The following is a 13,118-nucleotide window of genomic DNA, read 5'->3' on the forward strand; positions in this document are numbered from 1 at the left end:
GTTTTTGGAAAGCGTAGGGGACAATTTCCTGGTGTAAGTGCTAGAGGAGCCAACTAGGGGGGAGCTTTTCTTGACCTGCTGCTCACAAACCGGGAAGAAATAGTAGGGGAAGCAAAAGTGGATGGGAATCTGGGAGGCAGTGACCATGAGTTGGTTGAGTTCAGGATCCTGACACAGGGAAGAAAGGTAAGCAGCAGGATATGGACCCTGGACTTCAGGAAAGCAGACTTCGACTCCCTCAGGGAACAGATGGGTAGGATTCCCTGGGGGACTAACATGAAGGGGAAAGGAGTCCAGGAGAGCTGGCTGTATTTCAAGGAATCCCTGTTGAGGTTACAGGGACAAACCATCCCGATGTGTCGAAAAAATAGTAAATATGGCAGGCGACCAGCTTGGCTTAACGGTGAAATCCTAGCGGATCTTAAGAATAAAAAAGAAGCTTACAAAAAGTGGAAGGTTGGACATATGACCAGGGAAGAGTATAAAAATATTGCTCGGGCATGTAGGAATGAAATTAGGAGGGCCAAATCGCACCTGGAGCTGCAGCTAGTGAGAGATGTTAAGAGTAACAAGAAGGGTTTCTTCAGGTATGTTGGCAACAAGAAGAAAGCACAGGAAAGTGTGGGCCCCTTAATGAATGAGGGAGGCAACCTAGTGACGGAGGATGTAGAAAAAGCTAATGTACTCAATGATTTTTTTGCCTCTGTCTTCACTAACAAGGTCAGCTCCCAGACTGCTGTGCTGGGCATCAACAACATGGGGAATAGATGGCCAGCCCTCTGTGGAGAAAGAGGTGGTTAGGGACTATTTAGAAAAACTGGACGTGCACAAGTCCATGGGGCCAGATGAGTTGCATCCGAGAGTGCTAAAGGAACTGGTGGCTGTGATTGCAGAGCCATTGGCCATTATCTTTGAAAACTCGTGGCGAACGGGGGAAGTCCCGGATGACTGGAAAAAGGCTAATGTAGTGCCAATCTTTAAAAAAGGGAAGAAGGAGGATCCTGGGAACTACAGGCCAGTCAGCCTCACTTCAGTCCCTGGAAAAATCATGGAGCAGGTCCTCAAAGAATCAATCCTGAAGCACTTACATGAGAGGAAAGTGATCAGTAACAGTCAGCATGGATTCACGAAGGGAAGGTCAAGCCTGACTAATCTAATCACCTTCTATGATGAGATTCCTGGTTCTGTGGATGAAGGGAAAGCAGTGGATGTATTGTATCTTGTCTTTAGCAAAGCTTTTGACACGGTCTCCCACAGTATTCTTGTCAGCAAGTTAAGGAAGTATGGGCTGGATGAATGCACCATAAGGTGGGTAGAAAGTTGGCTAGATTGTCGGGCTCAACAGGTAGTGATCAATGGCTCCATGTCTAGTTGGCAGCCGGTGTCAAGTGGAGTGCCCCAGGGGTCAGTCCTGGGGCCGGTTTTGTTCAATATCTTCATAAATGATCTGGAGGATGGTGTGGATTGCACTCTCAGCAAATTTGCGGATGATACTAAACTGGGAGGAGTGGTTGATACACTGGAGGGCAGGGATAGGATACAGAGGGACCTAGACAAATTGGAGGATTGGGCCAAAAGAAATCTGATGAGGTTCAATAAGGATAAGTGCAGGGTCCTGCACTTAGGACGGAAGAACCCAATGCACAGCTACAGACTAGGGACCGAATGGCTAGGCAGCAGTTCTGCGGAAGAGGACCTAGGGGTGATAGTGAACGAGAAGCTGGATATGAGTCAGCAGTGTGCCCTTGTTGCCAAGAAGGCCAATGGCATTTTGGGATGTATAAGTAGGGGCATAGCGAGCAGATCGAGGGACGTGATCGTCCCCCTCTATTTGACATTGGTGAGGCCTCATCTGGAGTACTGTGTCCAGTTTTGGGCCCCACACTACAAGAAGGATGTGGATAAATTGGAGAGAGTCCAGCGAAGGGCAACAAAAATGATTAGAGGTCTGGAACACATGAGTTATGAGGAGAGGCTGAGGGAACTGGGATTGTTTAGTCTACAGAAAAGAAGAATGAGGGGGGATTTGATAGCTGCTTTCAACTACCTGAGAGGTAGTTCCAGAGAGGATGGTTCTAGACTATTCTCAGTGGTGGAAGAGGACAGGACAAGGAGTAATGGTCTCAAGTTGCAGTGGGGGAGGTTCAGGTTGGATATTAGGAAAAACTTTTTCACTAGGAGGGTGGTGAAACACTGGAATGCGTTACCTAGGGAGGTGGTAGAATCTCCTTCCTTAGACGTTTTTAAGGTCAGGCTTGACAGAGCCCTGGCTGGGATGATTTAATTGGGTATAGGTCCTGCTTTTGAGCAGGGGGTTGGACTAGATGACCTCCTGAGGTCCCTTCCAACCCTGATATTCTATGATTCTATGCTATGGTTGTGTCTGGGACTGGAAATATTGGCTAGCGTCATTCGGTTGCACAATCCAAGGAGCAGCTTACATGCCAGAGGCTATGCATGAACAGCTCAGGAGTGGGGGTTCTCACAGCAGAGCAGGGTAAGGCTGGCTCCCAGAGTCAATGATTGGAGTGACCTAGCAGATCACCAGTCCGGATAACAACAGAGGGGAATGTCACAGGTACCAATGTGAGATTTCTAAGGATAGCTACATCACTCAACCCAAGGTTTAAGAATCTGAAGTGCCTTCCAAAATCTGGGAGGGAAGAGGCGTGGACCATGTTTTCAGAAGTCTTAAAAGAGCAACACACCAATGTGGAAACTATAGAACCCGAATCACCAAAAACGAAAATCAACATTGTGCTGGTGGCATCTGACTCAGATAATGAAAATGAACGTGTTGGTCTGCAGTGCTTTGGATTCTTATTGAGCAGAAACAGTCATCAGCATGGATGCATGTTCCCTGGAATGGTGGTTGAAGCATGAAGGGACATACGAATCTTTAGTGCATCTGGCACGTAAATATCTTGTGATTCCAGCTACAACAGTGCCAAGAGAACGCCTGTTCTCACTGTCAGATGAAATTGTAAACAAGAACTGGGCAGTATTATCTCCTTCAAACATAAACTAATTTGTTTGTCTGAGTGATTGGCTGAACAAGAAGTAGGACTGAGTGGACTTGCAGGCTCTAAAATTTTACATTGTTTTATTTTTCAATGCAGTTTTTTTTTACATAATTCTACATTTGTAAGTTCAACTTTCATGATAAAGAGATTGCACTACAGTACTTGTATTAGGTGAATTGAAAAATACTATTTCTGTTTTTTACAGTGCAAATACTTGTAATCAAAAATAAATATAAAGTGAGCACTGTACACTTTGTATTCTGTATTGTAATTGAAATCAATATATTTGAAAATGTAGAAAACATCCAAAAATATTTAAATAAATGGTATTCTATTATTGTTGAACAGTGCGATTAATCGTGATTAATTTTTTTATTGTGTGATTAATTGTGATTAATTTTTTAATTGCTTGACAGCCCTAGTTAAAACATAACCACAAACTCCTGTCTAGGCAAATGCTCATTGGCCACATCTATGCTCAGAGAAAAGGTGTGTTGGCGATGTGTTAGCTAGTCTGTTATTATCCTTGGCTGTTTGTATTATGGCCACGACCCCATTGTGCTGGGCGCTGTACATTATTTAATAGGTATATTTCAATAACACCTAGGAGTGTCAGTCATGGCCCAGGACACTGTGATAGGTACTGTACATTATGTATTAGGCATATTACAGTAGTGTCTAAGAGTCCCAGTCATGGCCCAGGACCCCATTATGCTTGGTGCTGGACATTATTATCAGGTGTATTATGGTAGTGCCTAGATGCCCCAGTCATGGCCCAGGACACTGTGCTAGGTGTTGTACATTATGTATTAGGTGTATTATAGTAGTGTTTAGGAGCCCCAGTGATGGCCCAGGTTTCCATTGTGCTGGGCACTGTATATTATTTATTCGGTGTATTATGGTAGCACCTAGGCACCTCAGTCATGGCCCAGGACACTGTGCTGTGCTGTACCTATTAGGTGTATTACGGTAGTGCCTAGGGGCCTCAGTGATGGTCCAGGACCCCATTTTGCTCGATGCTGTGTGGACAAAGAGCAAAAAGAAGGTTCCTGCCCCAGAGAGTTGACAATCTAAATCCAACCCATGTTCAAACCGTGGTGTGGACATGATCAACAGGAGTTTTAACCGGTGGTCGCTGGTTGAGGTAAACACTGTTAGTCTCAAAGGTGCCTCAAGGACTCCTCTTTATTTTTACTGGCTCCCCAGTTTACACTAACACCTGTTCACACTGCAATCACATGGCAAGACTGAGGCTTCAACAAGCAGTAGCTAACCCAAACCCACTTTCCCCCCTTGTGAGACACGGCAAGGGGTAGGGTTGCCAGTTTTGGTTGGCCGTATTCCCGGAGGTTTTGTCATATGGCATAATCTTTAATTAAAGATTAATCTTTAATTCCTGGAGACTCCAGGACAATCCTGAAGGGTTGGCAACCCAAGTCAGGGGAGCTCCTCAGAGAGTCTCAGCTGCATCCTGGAGATGGGACGGCCAAAGGAGGCTTTGAGAAGCAGAGGGTGCTCCAAGAACGGGGGCTAGTTAGGACTCTAAGGTGCAGCGAGTCCCTAAGCCACAAAGTATGAGTCTACACTGCACTAGAACACCCTGGCTGGCCCTGACAGCTGACTCGGGCTGGGGCTGCAGTGTAGATGTTCGGGCTGGAGCCTGGGTTCTGCAACATTCCCCCTTTGTTGGGTCCCAGAGCCCGGGGTCCAGCCTGAGGGTGAATGTATCCACTGCAATTTCATAGCCCAGCAGCTCTAGCCCAGGTCTGCTGATCCAGGCCAGCTGCAGGGGATCTTTTGCAGCGTAGACATATGCAGAGTGGTCCACTGACCCTAGAGCAGCCCTGGCTTGTGCCCCCTGGTGCCATCACCCAGCTTGGCACTGCAGCAGCAGGCAGGGGATGGGGATGTCCTCAGGCCTGGCCTACCCCCAGCCCAGCCTGGCATGTCCTGATAGGATATAGATATTCAGACCTGTCTGTAAAGGCCTATACTCTAAGAATTTAGGTGTATTCTTACCACTTAGCTAGTTATAGAGGTATAAAAGAAAGAATCAAAATGACTGTCTACCGGTGTAAGGGCCTTCTCTCACTGTGACAGTCTGAGGCCCTGTTCTTAGCCTAAGGCCATTGGCTAAGCAGCAGAGCTGGGAAGCAACCGGTCACATCCTCACATTCCAAACCAGTCACATTGAAATAAGGTGCTATTGGGCTGTTAGGAACACAATCCTGTCCTGATCATGCCTATCACCTCCAGAGAAAGGGTAGTGCCTAGAAAATGTAAAAGGAAACTTAGTATGATAGCATCCTCTCTGGCAAGAACTCACTTATCAATACTGGGATGTGAAATCCTCACTTCTGTATTGTTTTGTCATTATAGTTCCCTCTTTGCTATTTTCAGAGTAGCAGCCATGTTAGTCTGTATTTGCAAAAAGAAAAGGAGTACTTGAGGCACCTTAGAGACTAACCAATTTATCTGAGCATAAGCTTTCGTGAGCTACAGCTCACTTCATCTGATGCATACTGTGGAAAATACAGAAGATGTTCTGTTTTTATACACACAAATCATGAAAAAATGGGTGTTTATCACTACAAAAGGTTTTCTCTCCCCCCACCCCACCATGCAGTTGATAGATTTCCACTCCATACGGCTAAATGCAGTGCCTTGCATAATGACAGGGAGAGAAAACCTTTTGTAGTGATAAACACCCATTTTTTCATGATTTGTGTGTATAAAAACAAACATCTTCTGTATTTTCCACAGTATGCATCCGATGAAGTGAGCTGTAGCTCACGAAAGCTTATGCTCAAATAAATTGGTTAGTCTCTAAGGTGCCACAAGTACTCCTTTTCTCTTTGCTATTGTTTGTCTGTATAATCTCTGTCTGGTTCTGTGATTGTTCCTGTCTATTGCATAATTAATTTTGCTGGGTGTAAACTAATTAAGGTGGTGGGATATAATTGGTTAAATAATCATGTTACAATATGTTAGGATTGGTTAGTTAAATTTCAGGAAAATGATTGGTTAAGGTATAGCTAAGCAGAACTCAAGTTTTACTATATAGTCTTCAGTCAATCAGGAAGTAAGGGGAGTGAATAGGAACAGGGAATGGGGGTGGGGAAATTGGAATCATGTTTTGCTAAGGGGAACAGGGACACAGGTAAAGCTCTGTGGTGTCAGAGTTGGGAAGGGGGACACTAAGGAAGGAAACTGGATTTATGCTTGCTGGAAGTTCACCCCGATAAACATTGAATTGTCTGCACCTTTGGACTTTGGGTATTTTTGCTCTCTGTTCATGTGAGAAGGACCAGGGAAGTAAGTGGGTGAAGGAATAAGCCCCCTAACATCTTGGTGCTGTGACTTGGATGCACTGTATTGGATAGGTGAGTGGTAGCCTGTAAGTCCCCCTCCCCAACAGTCTGCGCAGCTGCTTGGAGGGGGTATGGTGAACTCTTGTGATGGTAGTTGAGGGTTCTGGCAAGCCAGGGTAAAGGATTTTTTGGATCAATGACTAAGGAAGAACCAGGGCCCATACCAGGTACAGGGGTCAACCTGGGATGAGATTAAAAAGGAAATGGAGGGGGAATCGAGAGGGATGGGGGGTGGCTGAGGAGCCCACCCTCCTTTGGTATATGGGCAGTGGAAGAAGGTCCCTGCCCTTGGGGACTGAATGCCTCCTAGGGAAAGGAGGCACTTCAGTCCGTTTGTGAGAGGTTTGAAGTAAGGGCAGCATTATGGGAAACTGCCAGGAATCTTTCAAGTTTGGTGCTGCTTCAGCAAGGGCTGCTGAAGGGTTGTAAATTAGTTAATTGGTTTCTTTCCACCTCTTCCCCCTCCTCTCCCCTGGCCTTTCCACGCTTTTGTTTTTCTGAAGTTTTAATGGAGGGTACTTTGGAAACCGATGTGAAATGGTTTTGGTTATTTTGGACAAAGTATGAGGGAGGTCTGCTGTATTCCACTGGAATTTTTGGAGGAAAAGATCCATCGGCAGCCATGGAGACAAATGTTTTACTGCCTCTTTGAACGGTTTCAAGGTAAAGACAGCACAGGTGAAGGCAGCTGTGTGGCAATAATTGTACTTGGTGGCTAAGTTGTTACAGACCAATGCACCGCCTTAAAGAACTAACTGTAGGAGTAAGTGATATAAAGAAGTGAGTGAAAAGTTACAAATATCTTTTGCAGAAATTAATAATACAGGGTTTGGAGGAAAATATAAACATTTGGAAGTTGTGGAAATGGTAAAAGGTAACTGTTGTAAAGATGTTAAAGAGTAACAGTTGTGTTACAAGAAGGAAGGTTTTTGTTTAATGATAAAACCCAGTTATATAAATGTAACTGTTTGTGCACTCACATTGGATGGAAGCTTGGTGATTAAATTATCCAAGGGGGTCAGGTAGAGTGGCTACTACCACCACTACGCTTCTGTCCCCAGAAGACTTTACAGCTATTCGAGGGGAAAATCGGCCCTTTGCCCCACAGAAATTGTCTATAAGGGACTGCTGCAGGCAGAGAGAGAATCTGATCAAAATTATTTGACTATTGGGTAATGTAATCAAAATCACTAAAGGAATGTAAGGGGTTTCTCTTGGAGCTTAACTTGACTGCCCCTGGTTGTGTCAAGTTGTATAAGATGGGAGTGTAATCGGGTACAGTTATGTAAAAGAGTAATCACAGTGCAAGGGATGTTAGGCAAAAGAGAATTTTGTGTGTATGCACAGGTAAAAGAAAAGGAAAAGGGGAGCAATGATGGGAACACTAAGCCTTGGGGTGGCTCTGGGGGATCGGACTGTCGCTTTGGTGGTTGTGCATAAAAACTCTGTGAGCACAGGGGAGGCAGTTACACCTTGTGTAAAATTAATATAGCTAATGTTATGGCTGTTAAACTATGGAAGGAATCAGAGTAGCAGTTTTCTTTATGGAAGGAATGTGCATTTTCCCAAGACGTGTGCAGTGTATATTGGAGGAGGGGTAAAAGAAATGCAAACAAAACATGGTACTTAATTAAAATCCTATTAGGGCTTCAAAAGGAGCCACAATAGGTTGTGCTTTCTTTTTCAGATCTTTGTGTGATTTGGAGCAGGAGAGGAAAGTGGAAAGCAATCAGAACTCTAGTGGAAGTGGAATGTGTCCCTTTTAAGATGGTCCCTGAGCTGCTAATAGCTTTGGATCCAAAAGAAAGCTAGAAAGCCTCTGTGTAAATGCAAATTACCTAGCTGATGGGCACAAAGGAGCTGCAAATAATGAATACATCTGGTCAGCAAACAAGCTACTAGAAGACTCAGATTATTGACCTCCAGGAAAAGGAGGTGAAAAAACAAGTCAAGCCTGAAAATAAGGGGGACAGGTTAACCATAAGGGTGTGTGTGTGTGTGTGTGTGTGTGTGTGTGTGTGAGAGAGAGACAGAGAAACTATTGCAAACTTGGCCTGTTGTACAAGAGGGGAAACTGAGGTACACCACCTCATGAATTTCATAAATGACCAGTGAGTGGGGTAATTCACTAGCCTGACTATAGAACAAAGGTAATTCTTCTGGTTTTTCCTGCAATTAGCAAGGACATTTGTAAAAGAAAGTGGTGGTATTATTATTATTTATTAATTATTAAGCAATAATCTGTCCCCACCAGGGTGGTGGAAATTTTTTCTTTTGTTTCTCAGACACTCTACAAGCAAGCTGGCGCCAGCAGAAGAATAACCCAGAATACAGTGGATCTGTGTTTTATGTTGTTTGTCTGTGGTGTTTGTCTTGTTGCTAGCATTGTTGTGTTTCAATAAACAAAAGACCTCATGACGTGGGTGCGGGATGGCTTCAAAAGGCTGACCTTGGTGGGGAGATGAGCATGGGAATGCAAAATCCTCAGTTAGGAGGCCAGCACCTGTGTAATAGCTAGCGTGGTACCTGGAAATGGAATGGCAACTAAGGGGTCCCCACAAGCCCTATAGAAATAATGAGAAGGGGAGGAGCTCACTAGGAATCAATGGAGGGGTGTGTAAAATAGTGTAAATCAACAGAAGATGTTTGGATGTGCCCCTCTCCTATGACTATATGGAGGAGCAGGATCAATGGCCTATGCAAGGGGTGGACAATTAGGTGTACTGTGTATAAGGTGTTTTGCTGGGAATGTACATATTACTGGGGGCACAATTACACCAGCCTATAACCAAACTACATCCCTCTATACGCTGCTATCTGGACTTTGGTGCACAAATGGATATGTAAATCTTATTGCTGTGAATAATCAAACCAGGGCATACTGCCTGAATCATAGAATATCAGGGTTGGAAGGGACCCCAGAAGGTCATCTAGTCCAACCCCCTGCTCGAAGCAGGACCAATTCCCAGTTAAATCATCCCAGCCAGGGCTTTGTCAAGCCTGACCTTAAAAACCTCTAAGGAAGGAGATTCTTCCACCTCCCTAGGTAACGCATTCCAGTGTTTCACCACCCTCTTAGTGAAAAAGTTTTTCCTAATATCCAATCTAAACCTCCCCCACTGCATGTATCCGATGAATGTGTCCGATGAAGTGAGCTGTAGCTCACGAAAGCTTATGCTCAAATAAATTTGTTAGTCTCTAAGGTGCCACAAGTACTCCTTTTTCTTTTTGTATGTGTGTTTATAGGTTATCTCCCTATGTAATGTAGTAAGCCCTCCCCACAATGCAGTGTACTAGGCAACCTGGACCCAACCTTCTCCGGCCCACTGTAATTGGAATAGGTGTGGTATGCCCGTAGGAGAGAAGGTGCAGGGCTCTATACTGCACAAGGGGCAGTGGGACAAATGGAATGTCGACACCTTCCACCTTGATGCCCGGCCCTATCAGGAAATCTGTCACTATATGTCCTATGCTTTTCCAGGGGTACCTGGGCAGGAGGATCCCAAAAGAAAAAAAGTGGGTGAAGTGTTAGGATATCGATATTCAGACCTGTCTGTAAAGGCCTATACTCTAAGAATTTAGGTATATTCTTATCACTTAGCTAGTTATAGAGGTATAAAAGAATCAAAATCGCTGTCTGCTGGTGTAAGGGCCTTCTCTCACTGGTGACAGTCTGAGGCCCTGTTCTTAGGCTAAGGCCTTTGGCTGAGCAGCAGAGGCAGCCATAAACTGGGAAGCCAACGGTCACATCCTTACATTCCAAACTATTCACACTGAAATAAGGATGAATGGACTATAAGGTGGATAGAAAGTTGGCTAGATTGTCGGGCTCAATGGGTGGTGATCAATGGCTCCATGTCTAGTTGGCAGCTGGTATCAAGTGGAGTGGCCCAAGGGTCAGTCCTGGGGCCGGTTTTGTTCAATATCTTCATAAATGATCTGGAGGACGGTGTGGATTGCACCCTCAGCAAGTTTGCAGATGACACTAAACTGGGAGGAGAGGTAGATACGCTGGAGGGTAGGGATAGGATACAGAGGACCCTAGACAAATTAGAGGATTGGGCCAAAAGAAATCTGATGAGGTTCAACAAGGAGAAGTGCAGAGTCCTGCACTTAGGATGGAAGAATCCCATGCACAGCTACAGACTAGGGACTGAATGGCTAGGCAGCAGTTCTGCAGAAAAGGACCTAGGGGTTACGGTGGACGAGAAGCAGGATATGAGTCAACAGTGTGTCCTTGTTGCCAAGAAGGCCAATGGCATTTTGGGATGTATATGTAGGGGGATTGCCAGCAGATCGAGGGACGTGATCGTTCCCCTCTATTCAACATTGGTGAGGCCTCATCTGGAGTACTGTGTCCAGTTTTGGGCCCCACGCTACAAGAAGGATGTGGAAAAATTGGAAAGCGTCCAGCGGAGGGCAACAAAATGATTAGGGGACTGGATAGGATGATTTATGAGGAGAGGCTGAGGGAACTGGGATTGTTTAGTCTGCAGAAGAGAAGAGTGAGGGGGGATTTGATAGCTGCTTTCAACTACCTGAAAGGGGGTTCCAAAGAGGATGGATCTAGACAGTTCTCAGTGGTAGCTGATGACAGAACAAGGAGTAATGGTCTCAAGTTGCAGTGGGGGAGGTTTAGGTTGGATATTAGGAAAAACTTTTTCACTAGGAGGGTGGTGAAACACTGGAATGCTTTACCTAGGGAGGTGGTGGAATCTCCTTCCTTAGATATTTTTAAGGTCAGGCTTGACAAAGCCCTGGCTGGGATGATTTATTTGGGGATTGGTCCTGCTTTGAACAGGGAGTTGGACTAGATGTCCTCCTGAGGTCTCTTCCAACCCTGATATTCTATGATTCTAAGGTGCTGTTGGGTTGTTAGGAATACAATCCTGTCCTGATCATGCCTATCACCTCCAGAGAAAGGGTAGTGCCTAGAAGATGTAAAAGGAAACTTAGTTTGATAGCATCCTCTCTGGCAAGAACTCACTTATCAGTAGCTGGGATGTGAAATCCTCACTTCTGTATTGTTTTGTCATTATAGTTCCCACTTTGCTATTGTTTATTTGCATAATCTTTGTCTGGTTCTGTGATTGTTTTTGTCTGCTGTATAATTAATTTTGCTGGGTGTAAACTAATTAAGGTGGTGGGATATAATTGATTAAATAATCATGTTAAAATATTTTAGGATTGGTTAGTTAAATTTCAGGAAAATGATTGGTTAAGGTATAGCTAAGCAGAACTTAAGTTTTACTATATAGTCTGTAGTCAATTAGGAAGTAAGGGGGGGGGAATGGGAACAGGGACACAGATAAAGCTCTATGGTGTCAGAGCTGGGAAGGGGGACACTAAGGAAGGAAACTGGATTCATACTTGCTGAAAGTTCACCCCAATAAACATTGAATTGTTTGCACCTTTGGACATTGTTGCTCTCTGTTCATGCGAGAAGGACTAGGGAAGTAAGCGGGTGAAGGAATAAGCCCCCTACCATCCCCCTGCTCTGGATAATTCACCAGGTCGGGGGCTAATGCTCGGGGAGGGTAGCCAACACCAAGGGGGCACAGGGCAGCAATCAGCTAGGGCCACAACATGCAGACGCTGTGCCCCATACCAGCTTCCCAGAGGCAGGCTCCTCCGGCCAGGGATCCCAGTCAGAGCTCTTACCCCTGAGCCTGCCAGGCCGGCCAGGAGGGGGAGGGGTGCAGCAGACAGAGCCTCCTAGCTCTGCCTGATAAAAACAAGCCAAGCCCTGAATCATCAGTCCCCTGATATCCCAGACCTGGGCTCCCCCACACCCAAATCTGCTGGTGCCCCTGACTTCTGACCCCCAGCCTGCTGCTATCCCAGCTCACTGCAGCCTCGCTCTCAAACACTCACATAATCCTTCAAGGGAGAGCAAGTGTGTGAGCCGTGGGGAGGCTGGGGTGCGACTTGAGGCATAGGTAGAGACAGACTGAGGGGAAAGGGAAGGGAAACTGTATGGGGGAAGGGCCCTTTCTCCCTTCCCCCACCCTATGGGGACTTGGGCCAGGGTGGCAGGTGCCAGTTTCCTGATTACATCAGTTGGGAAAAGGAGGCGGCAGAACAGCCCATCCTCCCCAGGCCTGCCAGTGGGCCAAAAGCGGAAGGGCAGCTCCAGATCCTGCCCCACACTTACCGTCAGCGAGAGCATGTATGAGCAACCCCCAGCCCCGGGGTACGACTCTGCCTCCACTTCCCTTAGCAAGGAAGGGAGAGGTCACGGGAGTGTTTCAGAGCCCTAGCCCGGGCTCAGCAAAGGGCCTGATTCTGAACTAGGAGAGCAGGAGGCTGCAGGTAAAGATTGAGGGGCACTGGCAGAGCTGGGGCTGGGGGAGGAGTTCAGGGCTGCATCGCGGGGGGCGGTGGATCAGGATTATGGGGCACTAGCAGAGTTGTGGGGTGGGAGAGCCCAGAGCTGTCTTAGCAGGGAGCATAGGCAGAGATTGAGGGGGCACATTTAGGTGTGTTGCCCCCACAAACTGTATACCAGAGATTTCAAACTGTGGGGTGCGCCCCCCTAGTGGGGCACAGAGGAACATTCGCTGGGGTGAGCAGTGATGCTAGGCTGCTCAGGCCAGCTAGCCAGCCCCATGCGGCAGGGTTCGGGGGGGAAGCGCCATCTCCAGCCCCCAAGTACTCATTAAGTACACTGTAATTTAGTACCACTAACCAGCGGTAAACCTGGAATTTAGACCTCTACTTATTA

The sequence above is a fragment of the Lepidochelys olivacea genome (assembly GCF_965140295.1).
Source record: "Lepidochelys olivacea isolate rLepOli2 genome assembly, chromosome: 6".
Classification (NCBI taxonomy): domain Eukaryota; kingdom Metazoa; phylum Chordata; order Testudines; family Cheloniidae; genus Lepidochelys; species Lepidochelys olivacea.